This window comes from Psammomys obesus, unplaced genomic scaffold, assembly GCF_907164565.1.
Source record: "Psammomys obesus unplaced genomic scaffold, mPsaObe1.curated_primary_1811, whole genome shotgun sequence".
NCBI lineage: Eukaryota > Metazoa > Chordata > Mammalia > Rodentia > Muridae > Psammomys > Psammomys obesus.
The window spans coordinates 30,400,371-30,420,260 of NW_026590062.1; the positions used below are offsets into that span (position 1 = coordinate 30,400,371).

General features: G+C 41.7%; 1 pseudogene; it reads right to left on the reverse strand.

Annotated features, from left to right (window-relative positions):
- Positions 1-1,081: 1,081 nt before the first annotated feature.
- Positions 1,082-19,890, reverse strand: part of LOC129676128 (60S ribosomal protein L17-like) — a 28,833-nt pseudogene continuing 10,024 nt past the window's right edge.

The following is a 19,890-nucleotide window of genomic DNA, read 5'->3' on the forward strand; positions in this document are numbered from 1 at the left end:
CTAGTATTTGAAAACATGACAATACATATTTTTGTTAATACCAAATTATTCTACATATATTCTAAGAGTCTATAGTAAATAGTAAATGTAAGGCTGCATGAAGAAACAATTTAGTACTAAGTTGTATTCCCCCAAAATAAATGATTTTCAATTTCCAATTTGAAATGACTCCCAGAAACAGTGGCTGCTGTTGCTTTCTCAACAGGCACTTCTCTAGAACATGCTAGGACAGTGGTTCTCAACCTGTGGGTTATCCCCTTCTTTGGGGGGATCCAAATCACTCTTTTTACAGGGGCCACCTAAAGCCATGGAAAACCACAGACATTTACATTACAATTCATCACAGTAGCAAAATTACAGTTATGAAGTAGCAACAACATAATTTTATGATTGAGGGCCACCAGCACATGAGGAACTGCAGGAGAGAGTCACAGCATTAGGAAGGGTGAGAACCCACTGATCTAGGACATCCTAGATGTTACTACCCAAGCCATGTCAAGAGTGTATAAGTTTTTGACAAAGTTTTTTAAAATTAACTCTATTAACAGAACCTTTTAAAAATCTCTGCCTTCACAGGGGTCTTTTATGAAACTGTTTCAACCAAGGACCATGTATGGATATAACCTAGAACCTCTGCTCAATGTAGCCCATGGTAGCTCAGTATCCAAGTGGGTACCCTAATAAGGGGAACAGGGATTATTTCTGACATGAACTCAATGGCAGGCTCTTTGACCTTCTCCTCCCCCCTGCCCCACTGCCAGAGGGAGGAGCAGCCCTGCTAGGCCACAGAGGAGGACTTTGCAGCCAGTCCTGAAGATACCTGATAAACCAGGATCAGATGAAAGGGGAGGAGGTCTTCTCTATCAGTGGACTTGACAAGGGGCAGGGAAGAGATGAGGGAGGGAGGGTGGGATTGGAAGAGAAAGAGGGAGCAGGATACAGCAGAAAAAATAAATTAAAAAAAGAAAAAAGAATCTCTTCCTTCTTATTCCATACACTCAACCAACAGATGAAAGATGAAAGCAGTCAGCTATGTCAAATCTGTAACACATAATTTCCACCAGAAACTGAATTGACAAGGCTAAAGCCATATTTTTTTCTTCTGAGCAACCTCTTCTGGCTCTGGAACAATTTATTTCTTTTCAGTGAGGATCATCTCAATGATGGGGCTCATGTATGGGTTAATCTGGCTGTGAGCTCTGTAAATGCAATGGCGCATCTTAGGTGACTTGTTCACCTGGATATATTCAACGACTAGAGAGTCTACATATAAACCCTTCAGTTCAGCATTACTCTCTGCATTTGTAAGCATGTGCAGCAAAAATTCAGCACTCTTTTTCTGGTCACCGACCCCGAGTCCAGCCCCACTGCTTGGCCTGGGCACACCTCCCGACTCCACCATTATATCTCCAGAATGACACACATTGCTTCTTTAAAGTGACATCTTTCAGAAGCTGGTGGCTTTTTGGATATGCATACCCTTGATGGCCTGGGCAGTTTCCCTGGTGTTCTTAAAGTGAATGCAAAGATTTGGACCTCTTGATTTGGGTGATTTTGTGGGGTTTTCTGGGTCAAGAGAGTAGCAAACTGTCTTCACCGGTCATCTCCAGCTGCTTTCTGGGAGAGAGCTAAAGCTGACTCTTTTGTCCTTCTGCCAAGGGACAGAGCTGTAGGTCAGCCATACGGGCAGCAGTGAGCATGTGTCTTAACACTGTTCCATTTAAAAATAGATTGGTTGTTTAGAGGTGAATTTGTAAAGCCAGACAACCTAATTAAATGAGCGTTAGCAAACATTGGCTTTTCAAACGTCTTAGAAAACATCACAAATATCACTGCTGAAACTGCTTGTTCCTTGTAGGCTTCAAGGGCGCAGAAGCTGGCCCTGGAGCACTCTGTCTGCATAGAGACTGTATTATAGTCTCAAAGCAGGTGAGCCCAGTTTGGAAGTATCCTCTTTATCTTCCTGAAGAATCTAAAAGCTTGGGACATCACTTAAAAAATCATTTGTTGACTCTACAGATATAAAACCAACTGTCAAAGACACCACTTGGATGTTCTGAGTAACTTTCCCAAGCTGTGAGTTTGATGGCAGAGTGCCTGGCATCCTCCTCTAAAGAGGGACCATGGGTGGCTAGGACCTTGGAATTAGCGTGTGCTAAGAGGAAGACCTGAATGCCAGGGTAAAGGGAATGGCCAGTTGAACCAGCATGTGGGCTCCATCCTGGCTTACAACATCCTCCTATGTCATCAGGAGATGTTGAGCTATTTGCCTCTCTGTTATTTGAGACATTTAGGATGTGGGTGCAGACTTTGAGATTTTGTATTGGGCAAAAGAATCCATTCCCTGCCATTGTTGTAGATAAGGAGAGGTGTTTTTTTGTTTTGTTTTGTTTTGTTTTGTTTTGTTTTCCAGTTTGGCCTACATGACCAGAGCTGGTTAGGCCTTTGCAGCCAGAAGCAGAAGCCACAGACTTCTACCAGGTCTTATTTCCTATGCCTCCTTGTCCTGTATTAAAGCTGGTATGCAACTTCCTCTGGCGGGATGGTGCTCCACCCAAGGGAGCTACTTCAACCAGGAAGTTTCCTGCCATGCAAGTATATTGCAAAATTGACTCATTTTACTCAAGTATTCAATCTTTTATAACCAATTTTAAAAATATACCTAATTGTGAATATTATTTTATATTAAACAAACTTCAAGTTTACCTTAAACTTGTTTTGTTTTACTTGCTTGGGTTAATTTCAACAACATATGCAGAATACTGTATGATAAAGACAACAGAAGGCTATGTGATGAGAGATAAAAATTGGTCTCTCCCTCAAAGCTTGTCTCTGTAAATAGTCTCTGTAATTAAAGTACTTAGCATGATTGAGTGTTAACTGTATAGCTTAATTACCTTTAACAATTTACAATAAGTTAGTAACTTTTACAAGATTAGGATTTTATAATTTTATCTCTGTTAAGTTTGAGTCTTAAAAATTATAATTTTTTTGGCCAGGCTGTGATGGCTCGTGCCTTTAATCCCAGTACTTGGGAGGCAGAGGCAGGTGGAGCTCTGAGCTCAAGTCCAGCCTGGTCTGCAGAGTTTCAGGACAGCCAGGGCTACACAGAAAAACCCTGTCTCAAAAAAAATATAATTTTTGAGTTGAAGATTCTTTAGTACCAAAATAAACTTTAAATCATAAGTACAGACCACAGAGAGAGACTAGGAACCTCATTTTCCTGATCCTTTTATTTTTACAAAATTTTTAAAAAGTTGTTTATTCTTCTCTTATATATTACATCTCAACCTGAGTTTTCCATCCCTCCTCTACCTCCCTCTACCCCCCACTGTCCCCCAGATCCATGCCCCCTCTGTTTCCCTTCAGGAAAGATCAGGCCTTCCATCAAAAAACAGCACAACAATTCACAGTAAGCTTCATATCAAGGCTGGACAAGGCAACCAAGTAGGGTTCCAAGAGCAGGTAAAAGAGTCAAGACAGCTCCTAATCCCACTGTTAGGGATTTCAGCTAAGTGAAGAGTAAGCATGCAGACCCAGAGAAGCTAATTAACAGGGAAGGCTCAAGGAGAGATACATGGATCTCCCTGGGAAGGGGAAATACCATGCTACATGACATATGTACAGAGGGTCGAGCTTAGACCCCTGCAGGCTCCCTGATGATTGGTTCAGTCTCTGAGAGATGCCATGAGCAATGCTTAGGCCAGTGTTGTGCCATCCTCATCCCTCTGGCTCCTATAATCCTTTTCTCCCTTCTTCTGCAGGGGTCCCTGAACTCTGCCTGATGTTTGGCTGTGGGTCTTTGCATCTGCTCCCATCAGTTGCTGGATGAAGCTTATTTGTTGACAACTGTAGTACACTCTGGTCTATGGGTATAAGCAGAATATTATTAGGAGTCATTTCATTGCCTTTTAAATTTAACTTAATTTTGCCAGTCCTCTTTGTTTCTATCCTAGGTCTCTGGGCTATCCAGTCTCTGCATCTAGGTCATCCAAGCAGTGTCAGGAATGGGCTTCCTCTCATGACATTGGTCTCAGGTTGGACCAGTCATTGGATAGCCACTCCATTAAGTTCTGAGCCACCTTTACCCCAGCACTCCTTGCAGGCAGGAAAAATTGTAGGTAGATGGTTTTGTGGCTGGGCTGATGTCCTAGGCCCTCCACTGGAAGCTTTGCCAGGTTACAGAAGATGTCTGGTTCAGGCTATTACTAGGAGTCTTTGTCAGGATCATCCTTGTAGATTCCAGGGAGTTTTCACTGTACTAGGTTTCCACATCACCCCAAAATGCCGATTGATTCCAGTCATCCATCCTCAGTCCACCCTCGAAATCCTTTTCTATTTCCCCTTCTCAGGGTAAATCCTCGTGTCTCTCCTTGAGCCTTCCTTGTTAATTAGCTTCTCTGGGTCTGTGGATTGTAACGTGCTTATTCTCCACTTAACAGCTGAAATCCACTTATAAGTGAGTACATACCTTGTTAGTTTTTCTGGATCTGGGTTACCTCACTCAGAATTTTTTTTCCTAGTTCCATCCAAATTTCATGATGTCCAAAATGCCAGTTTTTTTTTTTTATATGACTCAGTTTTACCAGATAGCTAAAGCTTAACAAAATCAGTAAAGACATAAGTGATTAGGCATACATCTTTAAGCCAGTTTCTGTTAGCTTAAATAGACCATAATAACTTATGGAATTTATAATCCTTAATCACCAAACATATGTTGTATATAGTCCTTATTCATGGTTTTGTCCTTATATGTTATTTTTTATTCTCAGGACAAAAGTTATTATAGAAAAACTATCTTAACCCAAAATATCTTAGAGACCTGCCATGCCTCCTTAATGTAGGGAAAATAAAATAAACCATCTTGGAGGCCTGGTGTTGCCTCCTTAGTCTAATAAGAGGAAGATACAATAATAAGCAGAGGTCTAGTTTTATGGGTGTTGCTTTATATTTATACCGTGTGGCTACTTTAACCAAGATGGTGGTGAAGTCACATGGCATGCTCTTTCTTTAACCTTACTGAAGATGATGGCAGAGTCAAATGGCTGCCAAGATGGAGGCAAGACACGTGGCTGTTATTTACTCTAAAGTGAGCCCAGCAGGAACACACCTCTTTTTTTTTTTTTTTAATTACAGATTTTAAAACCAGCTTATTTTTTAATTTGGAATTTTACAGCCTTTTAAAAACACATGGATTTTGATATGACATATACATCTTATGTATATGTATATGGACGGTAAAGATACAAGCAGGATTTTTCAGACTTGAAGAGCTAGCATGCAGATAGGCCAAAAGTATAAGGCAAAGGAGTTCTGTGTTTTCTGTGTTAAAGAGTTAGGAATTGGGAGCTGGAGAGATGGCTCAGAGGTTAAAAGTGCTTCTACTAACTGTTCTAGGGGTCCTGAGTTCAATTCCCAGCAACTACATGGTGGCTCACAACCGTCTTCTAATGAGATCTGGTGCCCTCTTCTGGCCTGCAGGTAAAATGCTGTATACATAATTAATTACTTAATTAATTAAAATAAAGAGTTAGAACTCTAAGGGTAAAAGTTTGGAACCTATCGTTCTGGCTTGGGGTGTGGTTGTAAGCCTTTACCTTGAGAAAGATTTAAGTGAGCTGGGAATTTCGTAGGGAAGGGTACCGAGACAGGCTGCCATTCTGTCTTCTGGAGTTATTTAAATCAGTTTATATATACAAATAAAAATAAAAAATTCTGAATTTGGGTCAGTAGTGGCCATTTGTCCAATGTATATTGAGGTCAGATTTGCCATGAAAAGCAAAAGAGAGTTGCTGATTTCAATTCTACAGAAAATTTGGGATGAGGGAGAAAAGCCAAAACAGGGGCCAAATTCAGATTCTTGGAAAGCCCCTGAAGTGTTGGATTAAAAAACAGGCCTGGAAAGTAGAGAGGTGCATATCTGTCCCCACAAATATCAGCTCTAGAAATGGCAGGGCCAGTGGGGGAATTCTGGGAATTCTCAGCCAACCTCAGCTGGCGGAAAGCTCTTGGAACTTTGACCCAGTGAGTCTCAGTGCAGATGGAGCTCAGTGAACCCCAGACCTAATTATGACACCTCTCAGATAGATCTAACAGATTACCTTGTTCTGGTGGGTTGCTATGCTGTGCGAATGTTCTGGTTGAATGCAGGTGGGACAATGTTTATTCACAGTGAGGGACATATTTGTCACCCACGTGTTGAGAAAGTGTCTCAGGTTTATTTTTTATAATATCAGCATGAAAGAGTCAGCAGGAAATAAAAGAGAAAAAAATGAAGATGCATGTGCATATACACATGCACATATTGTCACAGACATGTACACATATGTGGACATACATAAACACATACACATATCCAAATATAGACACTCACATGTACATATAGACATACACATACTTATGCACAGACACATACAGACATACAAAAACACATATACACATGTGCTCATACACATTCACACACATAGACTTATACATTCTTATGCATACACATGCATTCATTCCATATACACATAGACTATATGCATATACACACATACACACGTGTGAAGATAGATAGATATAGATACACAGTCACACACACTCACTCATATGTTTGGCCTAGCTTACTTATAAGGCCTTGACTTGAAAATAAAACAATGTTATAATTCATACAGTTTATGAAACAGAGCAAGAAAAATTGCTAAATAAGTAGTTGTCATAGAAACATAGCAAATCTGTAAGTTACCAAGCCACATTGCCTAAATAGCCTGTATACAAATTATACAGACTTTGCTCTAAAAAAAACAATAAGGTTGCAATTCAAGGTGAACCCAGCTAACTTGGATGCAAGGCTGTTGTGTGGCATTCCAGGATTCCCCTCGTCATTTATGAATGTTTCCAGCAGGTATTCAAATGCTTGTGCGCAGGCCATATCATCTGTGTGTGCTCAAACAGCGCCTCATACAGGAAAGACGTCTGCAGATGTGGAGAATGGAGCTGGTGAGGCACACAACTTTCCAGACAGTTCCAGACAAGAAAATACCAGGTGCACCTTGTCTGTGTTGTAGATGGTTTGAAGAAGGAGGAGTAAAACAAGCTGTGTTCATGAGGATGGAAAAAAATAGCTGATGGCAGGCAGGAAAATGATTGATTTGCTAAAGTACAGTGAGTGTTCCAATCCAGAGGTTACTGGGGCCTCTGGCTCATGGAGAAGAGAGGGGGTTTCAAGACCAGCTTCTATGTGTGGTCAGGCTCAGGGTCAGTCAAACCTCATTATGAGCCACTTGAAATGCCCAGAAGCCTCTCCTCTTAGTGTGTCATAAATGTGTTATAAATGTCTAAGCCTGTAGTTTGGTAAATAAAATACAGAAATTTGGTTAAGTGGTAATTTGAAGAATTGTTGTTGTTTTTTTTGTTTTTGTTTTTTTCTTAGTGAGGTACAACTAAAGAAACGTAATAGCACAGTCTTTGCCTCACTGCAGAGTTTCCTCATGCCTGTTTGTACATCATGGCTCCTGCCTCCAGCCTTAGGCAACAATGATTGTTTCTGTCTCTGTAAAGAGCCTGAGTTCTAGACACATCATACAAATGGAATCATGCCTACAATAAGGCATCCTTTTGCATGTGGCCTCTCAGTGTGTTTTTAAAGTTCATCCACATTGCAGCATGAATCAGCAGGAGTTTATTATTTGTTCTGGAGACAAGGTATCCTATATTCCAGGCTGGTCTCTGACTCAATATATAGTGGAGGATAAACTTGAACTCCTGATCATCTTGCTTCCATCTCCCAAATGCTGGAAGTGCAGATGGTATGTGCTACTGTGCCCAGTTTAGATGGTGCTGGGTTGAACCTAGGCTTTGTGGATGCTAGGCAACCACTCTAGTAACTCCAAATTTATTATACTCCAGATTTATTTTTACTTTTTCTTTTTAAGACAGAGTCTCACTAAGTTTCACAAATTGGCCTTGAACTTATTCTGTAACCCAGGCTGTCCTTAAACTTGGAATCCTTCTACCTCAGCTACGTTAAAATTATAAGCCTGACTCACCAGGTCTGATGTAAATAACAAATTTTAATTTTAATAATACCTAATTATTTGTCTTAGCTATCACATATCAATAGCTTTATATTACATCAAAATAACTTTTATACCATGTTTTATATTAAGCTATGCATGTGTAGTGTATAAATGCAATATTTAATGTTACATGAAATGTATTTTATAAGGAAATTTTGTGCTAATGCTTTTTCATCACCCCATTTGATCTATTTTGTGCTTTGAATAAAATCAGAAGTAGCACCCTGTCATAATTTTAAGATTTTTTTTTCAAAGCCACTGTACAAGAAATTCACCACCTACCACGTAGTACAAGATACTAAATACAGCATCTGGGCCACCGTGCTGTGCGGGCGCACTTCCTACATGAGGCTTTATTGAATTGTATCAGTTGCTCTGCTGCCTGCCTTTTGATTTCCTTCCTGTACTGCTTCCTGTTTGTGTTTTTGACATTTTCTTTTGTGTGTAGAGTGTTTTGTCTTGTGTTTTTCCTGATTCTGTTGGAGCTGTCACAACACAGACGCTCACACCCCTAGACAAATGGTCTCCCAGCGATTTCTTTTTGATTGCTGCACTTTCATTTGCTATGGGAGCAACACACCTGCCTTTTGTTGAGCAGCACATGCATGTCTGGAGTAGATGTATCCTCAGCATGGTGCCTTGTGCTTCAGCAGCTTTCTCACTGGTTCTTATCACCTGAGAAAGCCAGGCTCTCGAAACAAATAGAAATGTGACGAATCAGTGTGCAGAGTCCCTTTCCATGTTCAGAGGGTACATGCAGGGGTGGGCCTGGAAGAGGGCTTAATGCCAAATGCTGAATCCAAGAGGCGGCTAGAAGAATCTGCCCTCCTGGATCAGCCATCAGTAGACAACAGCAGCTGACAAATAGATGTTAGATGGTGGGTGAGCAAGAGAAGTGCAGAAGACAGGGAGGATTAGTGAAGCAGAGGCAGCAGAGTAAAGGGGTGCTGGGTAAGAGTGTGGAAGAATCGTAATGAGTGTAACTTGCAGTGATGTGAAGAGAGGGTCTTGACCTTGACTTGAGATGAAGGGATGAGGAGAAAAGAAGATCAGCTGTTACCAATCAACGTTTTATTTGGGCGGAGTTTAAAACAGGAATATGTCATGAATGATGAAATCTATTTCCTATCATGAGATAAGATGTTATGTCGTCTGGAGAGTTTAAAGAGGGGAATTAGAATGAGGCTGCTTTGGAATTATGAGTGGAGGCTAGAGAAAGACTAAAGATGGAGGCTATGGAAAATAAAGAACTTCTTTAAAAAAATGACAGATGAGCACTAATAGAACGATCCATAGAATGTGAAGCGTTGTGTGGCTTTCCCCAGCCAGTATTTCTACAGAAAGTGAGCAAGTATTTAGAAGGAAATCTTTCCTTTAGGGAAGCCCTACAGGAAGCTATTGGTGGGAGCAGAGCATAAACACTGGCACTTCCTGAAACTTCCCAGGTAAATCATACATGAAGATGACTTTGGAAAATACTGGGCTCATACATTAGGCCAGTAGTTCTCAAAGGAAACTCCCCAAATTAGCAGCATCAGCATGACCTAGACAGTTTTTCTCCAGATCTGTCCAAGCCTGCTGAGTTAGGAGTTTAGTAGTGGAAGTAGGTTTGAGCTCGCTTTGTTAAAGCTTGGCAGTCGCTGAATGGGAAGAGAAGCATGCTGGTCCTGGTGATCCCTGGGGATCTCCAGTGCAGAGGCTGCAGGATTCATAACCACTGACAGGCACCTCAAATCATAGCTAACTCTCTTCTGAGCCTCAGAAAGGTCAAGGAATTAAAGGCTGGTTGGAGTGCTTGACGGTTGCCTACAAGTATGTCTAAATACTCCAGGAATGTGGCAGGATTTTGGGATGGTGGGAAAACATAATGCTGATCACACTCTAGAGCTTCAGGAGATTAAAAAAAAAAGTTGGTGGGAGGAGCATTCTGTGGAACAAAAGTTTTAATGAAGGAAATACTATTTTGTATATGGTGAAAAGCAGAACACAGAGTTTTGTGTATTCTGCCTAATCCCTATCTCCCATCTAGGGAGATGGATGGAAACAGAGGCAGGGCAGAAGCAAGACATCATGTATGCTTGATAAGATAGGCTTCATCTAATGGTAGTGAAAGACATTGTCAAGAAGAAAACATTGCCATTGACACTATTAAAAATGTTTGGTGAGACTCACAACCAAACATTGGGAAAGGAATAGTGAGCTTTGTGGAAAAGTGTGTATGGGGGGGATGACCTGGAAGTGATAGGAACTTCACAAAAAAACCAATGGAGCCAACTAACTAGGGCCAAGAGAAACTGTTGAAACTGAAGCACCAACCAAGGTCCTTGCATGGGCTGGACCTAGGCCCCTACAAATATGTAGCTGATGGCAGCTCAGGCCTCATGTGGGCTCCCTAATAAGGGGAACAGGGTTCTCTCTTACATGGACTCTTTTGCCAGCTTTTCAATTACTTTCTCCTGGAGGGACTGCCTTGCCAGGCCATAGGGGAAGAGGGCATACGTAGTTCTGATAAGACTTGATAAGTTGGGGTGGATGGGAAGGGGGGTTCCCCTTTGCCGAGGAATAGAGGAGGGGGATGAGGGTGAGGGAGGGAAAGTGGGACTGGGAGGTGAGGAGGGGTGGGGCTAAAACCAAGATGTAAAGTGAATAAATAAATAAATAAATAAATAAATAAATAAATAAATCTTAAGAATGAAAAAAGAAAGAAAGAAAGAAAACATTGGATATAGCCCAGCTTACCTAGCATGCAAGAAACACTGGGTTTTAGTATCATCAGTATTTTCTTCAGGGTTTTATTGCTGTGAAGAGATACCATGACAACTCTTAAAAGAAAGAATTTATCTGGGGCTTGCTTACAGTTTCAGAGGGTTAGTCTGTTTTCACCATGGCTGGAAGCATGGCAGCTTGAAAGCAGATATGGGTACAGGAGAAGTAACAGAGTTTTATATCCATATCCTCAGAAAGAGAGAGACACTGAGCCTGGCTTGAGCCCTTGAAACCTCAAAACCCACCCCCAGTGAAACACTTCTTTCAACAAAGCCACACCTCCTAATCACTTCAAATAGTGCTACTTCCTGGTGACCAAGTATTAAAATTGATGAGCCCATGGGAACCATTCTTATTCAACCAGTATGGCTATAAAACTGAGCACAGTGATAGATACCTATAATTCCACTATACTGGTGTGTGTATGATGAAGTTAGAAGGATCACAAGTTTGAAGTCATTCTTGGATAAACAGAGAATTAGAGGACAGGCTGGGACCCTGTCAAAGAAGGAAGAGGGGCAGGATCAGAAGAAGAAAGAAACGGTGATAGGAAGGAGGGGGAGGAGGAGGAAGAAGAAATGGAGGAGGGGGAGGAGGAGGAAATAAAACAAAAATATCAAAACATTTCTGTTCTATGGAATGGTGCTTATGAGATCATGCTCCAGAGGGTAAAGGCTTGCAGAGATGGGCTGAGGGTAGGAGTCAGAAGGGAACAAAAAAAATTGCAGGATAGATGTTTGGATATAGAAAGATCAAGCACTATTTGTCTTTCTGACAGTGGCGTGATTATCAGTATGGGAGGCCTTGGTCCAGCTGATTAGCTTTCTTGACACAAGTTATTTGGTGCCACTATGGCTGATTGTCCCAGACAGTGCATGGGATCTGTACCCCTGTGGCAGAAGCAAGGCTGCTTTATAATGGGCAGGGTAGCTGCCGGGACTGCCCAGCTGCCTGCAGTGTGAACCAGCAGTGGCAGAGGCTGCCCAGAGAGAGCCTATCCAGAAGTCAATTCTACATGAACCCCAAACCTACTTAGAGCCAGCAGAAAGCTGTGCTGCTTCAGAATACTTCCAGGTCCTGACTGCTAGCACAGAGTTTAGCAGGACAAGATTCTTAAGAACTGTGAGCTATTGCTTATCTTGGCTTTTGGCTTCAAGGGAGGCAGGAGGAGGCAGAAGGGAAGGAACAGAGCAAGGAGATAAGAACAGGCAGAGCACAGGCCCTTTGTGCAGGACAAAAAAATTTGGTTGACTCCTCCTGTGTAACTGATAGTCACACTGAAGATTCCAGAATGGATGACAAAGAGATATTAATGAGAATTCTAATGCTCACAAAATAAAACTTAACTTATAGACCAGTAAAATTTCATGAACCAGTCCAAGACTGAATGGTGAAGGTGGTGAAGTGTGTTCTTGAATGCACATCATTACAGGGCTCATCTCTTACTTACTCCAAGAGTCCTTCACCTTGCTTCTCTCACTCGGTAGGCCTATCCTAATCCTCTTTCAGCTCTTCTCATGCTAGGGACCTCACAGCACTTTTTTTCTTCAGCCAGTGTCAGTTTAAGGGGTTAAGATGGACAGGCATTGCAGACCCTTCCTCCCTGAGAGTTTCCGTTCTTAGCCCCTCTGTCACTTCCCAAACACACTCATCACTTTCATTAGAGATGTTGAGGTTTGGAATGGTAACCTTTTCATTTTTTGATATCCAGCATAATATTCACAATATATAAGAATTGGTGGAGCATGGACACTGCTTGGTAGAACAGACAGCGGTTGAAAGCAGGAGATTAATGCAGCAAGCTATGTGGCAGCTAAGGATCTGCATCTCTCACCCACGGAGTGACCTTATTCTTCTCCAACACAGTTGGTCAATTTCATGAGTATATCCAAGACTTGTCATTGCCATCAACAGCAGCCCCTCCCAGTCACCCATTGCTTTTCCAACTTCTCTTTTTAGCTCCACATGTTCTTTAATTCCAGCAGCTCTTTGACACCTACAAGGTGCTGGTGCCACCCCTTTCATTAATCCTCAGCCACCTATGCCTTCGTGGCTCCACTCAGATTCCAGAGTTAATTAACACCCCCACACCGGCCTTCCTCTTTCATGTACCTACCTGGCAGCCCTCCTTTTGGCTAACCCCAACTCACCACATGCTGTAGACTTCCCTTTACAGTCATCTTAAAAGCAACTCTTCTGATCCCCTATCCCATCCCAGAAAGGGACGGACAATTGCTGCGCTCTCTTCCCTAGGAATATGCCTTGAGGAAAGTGTCTGTCTTCACTGTCTCGAACTTATCTCAACCAATTCTCTCTTAAGCTCATTCTCCTCACTTTTTTCCTCCCCCGCTCTGTTTATCAAGCTACCCGAGAACGTCCACACAACACAATGAGTACCACTTGGAAACCACTGCACCTGGCCGCTTACCATCATTCTCTCCTCGGTCAGGTCCTGCTTTTGAAGCACTTTCTTCTGTTTGCTTTTAAGTGGATAAATAGCATTCTCCTATAGAATCAGACATTGTTTCTTAGAGCTCTCTATTGATTCTTTTTCATCGTATTGACTTTGAATAAAAGAATTCTTTGGGGCTCAGCCTTTGGACCTTTTCAGTATTGATATTTGCCTCTTTGCTGCACTGCTGTCCTGATGGGGTAAGCATCTTTGCCCTGACAACTCTCAACTTTCCATATCTGGTAAAGAGTTCTCAAGTCAACTACCTCAGAGTTCTTGATGAGGAAGAGGAGTTTCATCTTCAGTATGTCTGGAATGGCGTCTTCAAGCTGTCCTTACTTCTTCTAGCTCAGCCAACAGAAACGCTATTCTTCCAGTTACTCAAGTCAAAAGTTAAAGTCATTTTACTGTCATGTTACATTCAGACTCCACATTTCAGGCATCAGCAGGTATGTAAGCTGGACCTGAGTTTGTACCTATCAGCCAACCATGTCTTAGTACTCCAGTTATCTTTACGAGGCTATCAACATCTTTAACCTGGGTTATCAGAACAATGTCTTAACTAGTTCCTTGGTTTTGACCCTATCCCTCTGTGGTCAAATTTCCTTACTGCAGCTGAGGTGATGCATTTCAAACACTGGCCAACAGAGTTCCTACTGTAAAGGTCTGCCAAGAGTTCCCCATTTTATTTATAATTTCATTTCAGAAACTGACATCCTTAAGATTTCGATATGTCCTGATCAGTTCTACAGCAAACTGTGTCTCTCTGTGCTCTTCACTTCTCTCGTCTTTCCACTCTGCCGCGCCCCTCCCGGCCTCTGTGCATTTGCACTTTGCTAGTTCTCTGGCCTGGATGCTGTTTCTCCAGGTCTCTGCTTTGTCAGCTCCCCAACGCCAAAATGTACATGACTTTAATGTCACATTAAACATTTCAACCTACCTCCTCAACTCCTTTTTTGTACTTTCTAAAACAACATCTTTTTCTTTTAAATTACTTCCAATACCTAATCATATCTGACATATTGTTTTGAGCTATTCACGTATTTATTATGTGTACTCCCTAATTTAATAAATCAGAGTGAGGACATATGGGATTTAATGCCAATATAGACTGCTGTGCAGTCATTGGAGAACAGAACAGTGTCAGAGACAAATATATAATAGTATTATTATAATTAATGTTATAATTATTATTATCATTATCCAGAAGACAATAGTACAAGAAGAAACATTGCAAGACGGTGGCCCACAACCAAGTTGTATATTGTTTGAATACCAAGTCTGAGGGGAGAGAAAGAAGAAAATTGATCCCTTTTAATCAGTTACAATTACTTGGCAGTTTCCTCTCCTCCTCTCATGGCCTCTAAGAAAGTGAACCTCAAAAATAAATTCAAATATCACACACACTGGAGAAGTCCAAATATAATTTAATGGCTTCACTGGCAATGACAGCATACTTTAGCTTCAAAAGAAACCTCAGGCCAATGCCTAAGAAGTAATTTGGATCCTAGTGGCCTCACATGAAGATGTAAAAGCGGGATACAGTGTATAATGTGCAGCATAGATTTAAGATTCTGATCTCTGTTCAAAGTATTATTTTTAAATAAAAACTCATCATTCTAGTACAAATCCGTAGTGAGTCCGTGTCAATTTTTTTTATTTTAGCTCATTAAAATTATGCTGATAGTTCAAGCAAAAAGAACACATAGAAAATCATTGAAAGGAAATTGCAGAAATAAGATTGTTAATTACAGGCAATACCTATTAATTCAATGCAGGGCAAGGAAGCATTAGCTTCAGGATTATCTTTTCTACTTTCAGAAATAATTTGTGTCTCTACTTGGAAAGAACTTCTCTCTCAGTTAGAATTAGTCATTGAGGGCTGCTGAATTAAACACATAGAGTGACGGGCTAGAGCGGTAGAAACGTATTCTTTCACAGTTTTGAAGATTGGCAAGTCCAAGATGGCAGCTTTGGCTTGATCAGTTTCTGATAAGAACTCTCTTCCTAACTTTCCGATGACTGCCTCCTCTTTGTGCCCTCGCGTGGCACAGGGAGATAGGAAGCAAGTTCTGCTGTCTCCGAAGCACACAGATCCTCAGGGGCCTCCACCCTCATGTCTTCCTGTAAAGCTGATCTCCTCTTTCCAACTGACTCATTTCCAAGTATCGTCTTATTGACACCAAAGTATTCGACATCAGCAATTTGTTGGGGGAGGAAACATCTCAGTCTACAGCAATAGCTAAATACATTTATCTTGACTATCTTTTGCAGTTTAAAGGATACACATAAGGATACACTCTAAATGATATAATTTATAATCGGTACTCGGGTGTAGTGGCACACACCTTTGATGCCAGTGCTTGGGAAGCAGAGGCAAGCAGACCTCTGTTAGTTAGAAACCAGCCAGGCCCATATGGCGAGTTCCAGGCTAAGCCAAGCCTCTATCTCAAAACAACAGTATCAATGATACTGTATGGTTAGTCAGCTGGACATTGTCATATGCGTCTATATTCAGACAACCTTTAGATAAGCTTACTATGCACACAGTATTTACCTTTTCATTTATCTTTATTTTTAAACATTTGTTTATTTAGGTATTTTATGTATATGAGTGTTCTGTCTTCATGTACATCTTCATACTAAAAGAGGGTATCAGATCCCATTATAGATGGTTGCCATATGGTTTCTGGGACAATATGGCATATGGTTGAACTCAGGATCCCTGGGAGCAATCAGTGCCCTGAAGTACCAAGCCAGCTCTCTAGCCCCTCACTTATTTTCCTTAGTTTATCTTATGGGTGTGCATGTTTGTGTGCCTAAGAGTGTATAGATGTGCACCACATGCATGCAGGTGCCTGAGGAGGCCAGAAGAGGGCAGCAGATCCTGGGGAACTGGCAATTGTGAGCCTTCTAAAGTGTGTGCTGAGAACTGAACATCCGTCTTCTGAGAGAGCAGAAAGGGCTCTTAATTGCTGAGCCATATCTCCAGCCAGGGGGGAAAAATAACTAATATCACCTATTTGCTGTTATATAAACCCACTTATGAATCATACTTATGGAGCCCCAAACATGTCATTTGTGGGCATTGATGTCATATAATGAAAATATAAAATAAAATTAAACATAAAATAACACATAAACCAGGTTCCTGGGACCTAGAAGGAAAAAGTACTGGTGAGAACTTCAGAGGCAGTCTACTTCTGCCCTTTCTCCCTAGCAATAGCCACTCCAGCTCTAAACCTGTTTTCTTAGCTAGGCATTCCATGTAAATCTCCATCATCCTGGGCTTGACTGTCCTCACTTAACTCTTCTTTAGTCATTCTTGGTCCATGTGAATTTTTTTTTTTTTATAATACAAACATATCAACTTCTCTAAGCATTTTCTAGTTCTTGCTTCCTGTTACTTCTATGATGAAAAGTAAAGTGTTCCCTAAAAGCCTGAAGCAAGATGCAATGACAAATAAAAATATAACCGCCTTTTCCCATTGACGCTTGCTCTTTAGCACAAGCCCAAAGTCAGGTGCAGCTGGCTCTGTGCTCCTGTACAGTGTAGACACAGCTGCCCTTTGGTGTTCAGGAAGAACAGGAGCACTCCAAATCCACACAGAGGCTGTAAAGGGCATCCTTTTCAGCTAGGGAAGAAAAAGATTGCTTTGGGGGTGTTGTCCAAGTGAATTCTGGGAACCCACAGAGGCAGGACTGTATGGCATGCAAAATTGTGGAGAACTAGAGCTGCTCATTAATAAAAGGCAAGTGCTCTAGATAATCATTTTCTTCCTCTTTCTTTTAGGGCATTCCATTTGTTTCTGTTCTGTCCTTGGCACATTGTATTACATGCAGAGTAGATACCCTACATGCCCCTATACACATTCCCTACTGTATAGATGAATAAGAACAACATTCAGAGCTCAAAATAGCTGGGGTCATGAAGGGTCAGAAGAGTCTTAAACAAAAGAGCATGTAAGTTCATAGAATTTTGTAAAACTAGGCATTAGCTACTGGCTCAGCTTCCCAATGAATGACTACTGAAAACAGAGTTGAAAAAGTTCTGAGACTGTGTGGACACTTATTTATTTGCCAGGGTTCAGAGCAGGCCAGAGGGAAGGCAAGTCAGAAATTACCATCAGAGGCAAGAAGCACCAAGCTTGTGTAAGAGACACAAGGGGCGAGGGAGGCTAGGCTTTGATTATCTTTGCATCTTAATCTACCTTCCTAATTCATTCCTTTTATCTTGATAAAGAAAAAAATTATGTATACCCAGATCGCTCAGATCTCTTGGCCTGTAATATTTCAGTGGCCTGAAAATATGTAGGTAAATAACATTGTTCTTCAGAAGTCTGACTCCTACTTTCCCTTCCTCACAGCTTTAAACAAGAGCTTTGCTGGGTCAGCAGTCAAGGCCTAATCTTCCCGGCATCCGCACCCCCCAATTCCCTACACACACACACACACACACACACACACACACATACACACGCACACACACGCACACGCACACACAGCATCTCCAAAAGGCCTTTTAAGGCAAATTATACTGTCTACACCTCTCTTACCTAAAGCTTCCCCACAAAGAAATGACTCAAATTTTGAAGGGTTCCAAAGTCCAAAGTGTTGTTTTACTTAGCATTCTGAAAGTAAATACAAACATTTTACACAGCAGAAAATCTAAGTTAAAGTGACTCTTAGATCACCTCCACCTGAGGGGGGAGCAGCCTTACCAGTCCACAGAGGAAGACAAAGAAGCCAGTCCTGAGGGACCTGATAGACTAGGGTCAGATGGAAAAGGAGGAGGACCTCCCCTATCATTGGGCTGGGAGAGGGGCATAGGAGAAGAAGAGGGAGGGAGGGTGACATTGGGTGGGGATGGGGAAGGGGGCTTCAGTTGGGATACAAGTGAAACTGTATTACAATTAAACTGTAATTAATAACCTAAAAAATAGTGTGTTTTATCTTTTTCCTAATTGCATCATAAAAATTAGTCAAATTCACCATGTACTTCAGACATAGGGCCCAGAGCCATGAGCTGGAACTGCCCTGAAGGCACCATGCAAGCTTCCAAGGGAAGGAAGCAACCTACAGTTCTACCCAACTGTGACACGTATGAACCACAATGACCTGCATGGTACAACAACGCTGAGAGCGCAGTAGTGGCATGCACACCTCAGCAGTAACCCACAGCTCTCTGGCTCTACTGAAGGCCCACTCAACAAGAGGGAGACCACACCCGCTACTGGAAACCCAGCTAAATCCCCAGGAGCTAGTGAAGTCTGGATCTCCAAGGAGAACCTACAATCACCACTTTAATAAACTGGCATAATTCCAAACTACAAATATACCTGTCATTATACTCACAGATAAGTGTAGTTCTCACTCCTTATCAAATAAATATCTCTTTGCAAAAGACAAGAGACCATTATAGAAAACCACAACCATTCAATACACAAAATTGTAGAGCCCAGTCCCTATGACTAGATCATAACTCACACACTTAAGGCTCAGGGAACATGGCAGAGGAGGGGACAGAAAGACGGTAAGAGCCAGAGCATTGGACGGTTTGCTGTGAGACTGACTCTCCTAGTAATGTCAGAGGTGACACCCATAAAATCTCAGGAACATGACTGCCTGGCCATGAGCTGAACAAAAATAACAATAAACATGCCACAGTGGATGGGAAAGAGAGAAGAGGTGACTAGGGAATGCTGAGGGGGAGACAAATAGTCTTGCCCAGGGAAGAGCACTCTATTGATTATTTAACATCAAATGGTCTGTCCTGGAAACATATGCATATAAGTAACATTACACAGACTGAGCAGGTTGTAGTTATAGTTAGGAATATATGAGTGCAGTTAATGAATAAAGAGGCCATGAATTTGAGAAGAGAGTGAGGAGAGACATATGGGAGGGTTTGGAGGAGGAAGAAATGACCTAATTATATTATAATCTTGAAAATAAAAGAAAAAACATTTTACAAAAACATAATCATGTTCAATCCTTTATTGAGGGCTTAGTTATAAAGTAGTAATGTTCAGCCTTAGAAATGTCTGGATAAGAATTGTACAGGAAAGATCTGGTTACGTGTAGATTTGTTAGATTCCAGGTCAAATTTTGTACACTTTAACAGAGTGCTATAGACTGGGTGGTTTCAATGACAGACTTTTTTTTTTTTTTTTTTCCACAGCTTTAGTGCCCAAGAGGTCTTCAGTCAAGGCACTCTTGACTGGAGGCCACTTCTGGCTTTCAGACAATTGTCTTCTCGTGAGAGCAGAGGAAGATCACTCCTGACTCACAGGGCACAGAGGGCACACCACCCTCATCTCATGATCTCCCCCAGGTCCCGGTCTAAAACCCACCACGTTTGGGATTTGGGCTTCAGCATTGTTTCTGGGAGGGCACGGCACGGCACGGTCAGTCAGTGCTTAGCAGCAGGGAGACTGGGTGATGTGGAATGGTGCGATGTGCTTTGGCCTTGGAGCTGGTCTCTGTTCTGTAAAGCACCAGTCATTTCGTGATTCTGGATGCTTTCTGCCTCAGTTTTCTTTTACATGAAATATAGGCTCACACTACATGGTGATGTTTGGCAGTCAGACAAAATGATGTGCATGTTGTAGG